At 58.5% G+C, this 5970-nt stretch overlaps 1 long non-coding RNA gene across 1 annotated transcript in view; it reads left to right on the top strand.

Moving 5' to 3' along the window:
- LOC146590810 (uncharacterized) overlaps positions 1–4783 on the top strand; it is an 11019-nt gene extending 6236 nt beyond the window's left edge. Inside the window, exon 3 of the long non-coding RNA XR_014896913.1 lies at positions 4114–4783. This is a non-coding gene — a long non-coding RNA (uncharacterized LOC146590810). The remainder of the gene's footprint in view (positions 1–4113) is intronic.
- Positions 4784–5970: the final 1187 nt, after the last annotated feature.

The following is a 5970-nucleotide window of genomic DNA, read 5'->3' as shown; positions in this document are numbered from 1 at the left end:
AAAGAAAAGAAAAAAAAAAAAGCTGTCCCGGGCGCTGGTAGAAGGTGCCATCCCTCCTTGTCCTGCTCAGGGGGCCGGGGGGCGAGCGCKGTCCGGCGGGCTCCGAGCCGCCCGGGAGGCTGCTCCCGGGGAGATGAAAGCGGCTGCCTATAACCCGGCGAAGGGGTAGAGGAGTTGGGACATGAAAAGTATCTGAAGAATGTAAACACCAAGGTGGAAGGGGAATTATTTAGSAGGTTACGTGGCTTAAAACTAGGTGCGATGGGATGGAACAGCGCGGAGAACTGGCCCTTGCTTGCAGGAAAGCCGGAAAAAAAAGCTTAGAAGGGAAGAAACTTGCAGCGGAGCGGTTCTAGCGAACGTAGCGTGGGGAAGACGCCTCCTGCACGGGACGGATATAAAGCTGCCCCGATGCTGCTCCCTGCTTGGAAAAGGAGGGAATTTGCTGGGCTGGGGCCGGGTGTCGGTGCCAGCAGCGCGCGGGGCGCCCGGAGCAGCCCGCTCCTCGAGCGGCTCCGGCCTGGGCCGCCGGCCAAGGGGTCACGCCGGGAGCAGATAGGATTTAGCGGTCATAGGAGGGGAATGCAAAACGCCCAAAGGAATTTTGATTGAGATTTTATAACTCACGGAAAATCTTTTGCAGATAAATTGGGAGGTGGTTTAATAAACAGTTTGAGAGATGCGTATTGAAACAAATCCCAGTTAAGYCTCGGCAGAGAGAAGGGCAACGGAAGACCGCTGCAGTTAAGGGATGTCAGGGGTATTACAGGCACTAAACAGAAGGCTTTCCAAAAATATAAACAATCTGGGGAGGACGTGGATTGGGAAACCTATAAAAATAAGCAGAGCCACATTAAAAGGCCAAACAGAGGAGGAAAATCAAATATTGAGCATCAGGCTGTAGGGAAGGTTTTGGCTAACAGCGTTTGCCAGGACTATTTTCCGTAGGCGAGGGTGAACTCCCAGGAGCGCGGCGGCAAGCATGCGCCGCTCTAGATCCGGCGCTAGATAAGGGGGGGAAATACCCCTTTAATGAGTATCCTAAATCCGTTAGACGTGAACCAGACRTCTTCCGCCAAAGGTTTCCTAATTTCTGGAGTCATAAAAGGGACCCGCACCTAAAAGGCCGTGCGGCGAAGCGCCGAAGGTCTGCAGGGTGCGGGGGGATCCGAGAACAGCTGAGACCTGGCAGGCATCGCACGTTGGAGCTGTGCGTGGTGCAGACGCTGGGCCAGCAAAGCCGTGCTGCGAGGGCCGGGGTACCGCGGCGGCGATGGCCGTGCAGCGACTGGGGACCAGAATCTGAACGGTTTCTACTGCGGCAACGCGAACGTGGGGCGAGGATGTTGCGAGGAAAAGGAGAGGGGGAAGAGGCTGGGGTYTTCCATCCGTGAGGTTGTTGGGGAAGGAGTGCCGGTAGGTGAGCGCAAGGGGGGCAAGATCCGAGCGCGTTCRGCCCGCGCCCGGCTCAAACGTGGCCGAGCAGCGTCTACCCGCTGCCGAGCGCGGTGCCCAGGACCTTTCGCACCGGAATTGTGTTGCGTCCTGGAAGGAGGCAACAGCCCCCGGCAAARACGTGCAGCTCTGGTCTGCTGGTCCACGGCGCCTCCGCGGCCAAACGTCTCGTGGCCGCTAGCAAAAGCACCAGGAGACGCTCTGCCCGCGGGAGCAGAGCGCGAGGTCCCTGCCGCCGGGAGGCTGAGGCACGGCCCCGGGAGGCATCCCCGCGGGATGCGGCCGCCCCGGGCTCCCGGGGCCCTCCTGCCGACGCCGTGCCGGCGGCGGACGCCTAGGTGCTCACAGAGGGACTATTTTTAATCCCCGCTCCCCTGGCTTGTTTGCAACGCCCCGTTCACACTTGCTCTGCGAAAAAGGATGTCGGCGCAGATTAACAGCTGGTTCCTGCCTGCCGGGGCCGCGCTGACACCGCGGCCCTCCTTCCCAAGGTGACAGGAACATGCAGCTGCCTAATGCGTACAGAAGTGTCTATTCTTTCCCAGTGACATTTATTGTGAAATATCTGAGTGGGACGGAGAGACATGCAAGGCTTTCTGCGCCTTATCAGGCGACCCTGGTCAGTGTCCCGCTGTCAAGGACTAAAGTAATTTATGTCAGAGCTGCAAGTGTTTACTTATCTGCCCCAGCGCCTGGCTCGGCCCAGAGCAGCCAGACTGGCTCCTCCGCGGCTCACCAGCTTTTTCCTGCCACTGGGAAAAACTGGGTGCCGGTCCCGTCACCCGGAGCCGCGTCAGCGCTGTGCGGGAAGCAGCACGGGAGAGGGACGTGCCCGCGGGCGAGCGCCCCGAGCCGCCGCCGGGGCTGCCAGAGCACGGGCTGGTGCAAAAAACGAAAAATAAGAAGGTGCAAAAAATCCAGCCCAGAGACGCCCCGGCTTCCCCTTAGATTCGCTCCCAAAGCTTCCCAGTCCCGCGGAGGCTCCGGCGGCGGCGCGGCCCCGGGAGCCGAGCGGGGCCGGGGCACCGGCTCGCTCCCACCGGGGTCTCCTTCCCAGCGCGTGCACGTGCCAAGATAAACGCGGAGCCGCGGCGGTTTCCTCTCCCAAACGCCGCAGCGGCTCCTGCTCTCCGGCAGGGAAACCTTCCCCCGGCTGGGACTTGACGAGCACGAGATTAAAGCAGACCCGCTATCTCTTGCTAAATGAGCTGTTATCCCAAACGAGCCTCTTTTTTTTTTCTTTTTTTCTAGGGTACTCCTCCGGAAAAAAAAAAAGAAAAAGAAAATTCCCCCGACGAYGTTGCATCGCTGCGGACAAATGTTTTTTGCGAGCTGTCTGCTCTCCGCCCGGCCGGGCGCCACCAAAGGGCCGTTCCCGCGCCGCGGGGCCGGGCTCGGGCGCAGCGGCAGCGCGGGCCTGGGATGCGCGGCCGCGGGACCCGAGCGAGGCTGCGAACGGCCTTCGCAAGGTGCCTCGTGCTGCACCCAGGAGAAGAAGGAAGGGGAAAAAAAAAAAAGTAAAAAAGTGCATTAGCAGAGCAGGAGCCTGGAGTTTGCTCAACCTTTTYTTTTTTTTCTTTTTTTTCTTTTTTTTTCTTTTTTTTTTCTTCCACATACCAGGAGATTTCCTAAGTGCGGTCTGAAGGGTAACGCCTCATATTTCTCGGCCGATGGCCTGCTTGGTGAAACCCTGAGCGTGGCGGGCAATAACGCGCAGCCGCGGGGCTTGTTGCGCCGCGCTCCAGCAGAGGCTCGTATGCAAAAGTACAAAAGCCCTGCTTAAAAAAAAATAAGATATTTATTAAGCCTTTGATGTTCCATAAGAACAGTTGTGGCTGCTGCTTAGTCTCCGACGTCCGATTGACAATTGTTTATTAGTTTTAAAATAGCTGAAATTCATGTCAAACATTCCGCATGCTAGAAAAATGTTTATGAAGTGTTATCATAGTTTATTTAACTGTGAATGTTTAGGAAACCAGCATAAAATATAATGGACCACACAAGGCTCGGAGCAGCCTAGTGCCGGTGAGCGCGCTTTACGGCCCGCGGGTGAGAGCGGTGTTGCCTTCAGCCTCGCTGGGACTCCAGCTGCGTAAAATGCGATCCAGGTACACTGCCACGTGATCGTGAGAGCGAGYGCAGAGGGCTGTTTTTCTTCCTAAATTTTAAGGATATTCCTGCTAAAAGATTAGCAGAAGCAACGCTCAGAATTAGTGCTTTTGCACGACGGGGGTGAGCGCAGGTTTTAAGCGCAGGGAGGGAAGGATCTGCTCCTGGGTCCAAGAGCAGTTTAGCCGGCCTGCTCCGCGCGTGCCCGAGAGAGATTTCACATGTTAGGCATCAATATTCGTGCACCACGAGCAGCTACAATATGCAAATATAATATACTCTGCATTAAAGCTTATGGTATCCAAACCACTGCGAATTAGCCTTTGTATTTGGGGGAAAACATCTTCCCGCTGGCGGCAGGTCTGGACGAAGCTTTGGCCCGTGTCTGTGCGGCGCTGCGGCTCCCGGCGTGGGAGCCGGAGCTCTGAGCAGCAGGGCAGGGCACGGGAGAGGCAGGTTCCTCCTCGCAGCGACGGGCAGAGCGGCCCGTAGGAAGGGGTGTTGCAGTCGCTGGGTTAAAATGCTTTTTTTTTTTTTTCCTTCCTGCAGGTAGCTAAGAGTCGTTCTCCCGGCGGCAGCTTCCTGCTGGATTTGACTCGCGGGCGAGGTGCTAAGATGCTTACGGCAGAGCATCGGTGCTCCGAGCGCAAGGCCGGCGGGACGAGGCTGCCCCGGCCGGCGCCGGGCTGCTCTCCCGCCTCGGCGCTCTTGGCTTCGCCTTTCGGCACCCCCGGAGGTCTGCTTTAAGCAGCTCTGCTTCCCTGCTGCCCTATGATAAAACGCGACGTTGTGCCCGAATCTCTGAGATCCGGGGCCTGATTCCGTTTCCATGGGGGGGGGATCCTGTCGTTTCCCGCGGATGCGAGTGGCAGAGGGAGGAGGTCACATCCCGGCTCCGCCTGGCCCCCGCGGCCGCCGCTGCCCAGCCGAGGGCCGCGGGCGCTTTACTCTTCTCTCCTTCTGCTCGTGTCGCCTTAATCTGGWCGGTTTTTCCCTCCAGTCATAAAATTTCCACTTTTAATATTTTAAACTCTTATTTCTCATAAAACCCCCAAGTATGAAAATTTCTTCTAAAGAAATATACCATTAATGTATCTTTATGATGTGCAGCTGATGCTCACAGCATGGGCTATGACTTTTTTATGTTCCCTACTTGTCCTTGAGACATTTTATTTTGACACCGTATCCTTATATGTTAAATTAAAACATATTTTTATTATCTGTGATATGCCAGCAGACAGCAGGGCCTTTAAGCTGTTGTACAGCTCCCCGTGTCCATCCCGGGGGCACCTTCCTCCCCTCTTCCCCCTTCCCTCCACCCCTCCAAAAAAACACGGATCGAGTTATCCCGACCGACGGCAATTTACAGTCCCCATTAACGGTCATATAAATTCCAGCGGATCAAGGAGGCTCCTCGCGTAGGAGGTTCAGGCTAATAGCTCCGGGAGAGCCGCCACCCCCAGCTCCCGCGCCGCCGCCGCGCCGCCTCKTCGTACCCGCGGCGCGAGCAAGCGGCGAAACGAGTCTGCGGGTTCTCAGTGCCGGCCCGGCGGGCCGGGAGCGCTCCCGTAGCTGGCCCCCGCCTGCCGGCGACGCRCCGGGAGCTCTCCCGCCGCTCCGGCGGCTCGGGCGCGGGGAAAACACTCCCCGGGCAGCTTGTTCCCGCGGGCACCGGCGGCCCCGGGAAAGCGAGAGCGGCCAACGCTTGCCTTCGCCCCGGGAAAGCGCCAACTGCCGGAACCGCTCCAGGGAGAACTGCCCGAGGCCGGGGGGAAGCGCAGGTTGTTTTCCAAAGGTGCTCTTTCTTTTCCCAGGAATGTTGACCAAAGCATCTTCAAGGGTTGCAGCGCTCCCACTCGCTATGACTTAAAACCCGCTAGCGTGTGTCATTGCACCAGGGTTTGTTTACTGGGACCAGGATTGCTTTATCCGTAAGTAATTCCAGCTCAAATTAAAATTCAAGGGATTGGGGTTTCCTGCGCAAGAACACTGCCGCTCTAGCAGCTGCCTCGCGTTGGATCGCTTTCGCCGCGCGCGTGCAAACAGCGTCACGGCCAGCCCGCGGAGCGGCTGCTGGCGGGACGCACGGACGCGCCCCGGCAGGCGGCCGGGGGCCGGCGGCTTCCGCCGAGCGCCGCCGTGCCCTGCAGCCCCGAGGTCCTCAGCACGTTAAAGCAAGGTGCTCAAMGACGGGCAGCCCGTCGTCCTTCTTTAGAAGCGTTTAACTTGCTCTCCGCGGTTGTTCCCGCTTGCTCGCGGCAGCCCCCAAACTCCTGCCCGTCCGGGAGCCGGACGCGCCCACGGCTTCGCCCTGGCTCCCCGTCCGGGTCCGCCTCGGCCGGCGGGGAGGAGAGGAGGCGCCGTGGCCGCGGCGGAGACACCGGAGGTATCGCGGGGTTTCCTGCT

Source organism: Rhea americana, unplaced genomic scaffold (genome assembly GCF_003343005.1).
Source record: "Rhea americana isolate MKP2758 unplaced genomic scaffold, rheAme1 scaffold_4, whole genome shotgun sequence".
NCBI lineage: Eukaryota > Metazoa > Chordata > Aves > Rheiformes > Rheidae > Rhea > Rhea americana.
Note: the sequence above shows the minus strand (reverse complement) of the source record. Positions and strands in the feature narration are given on the sequence as shown.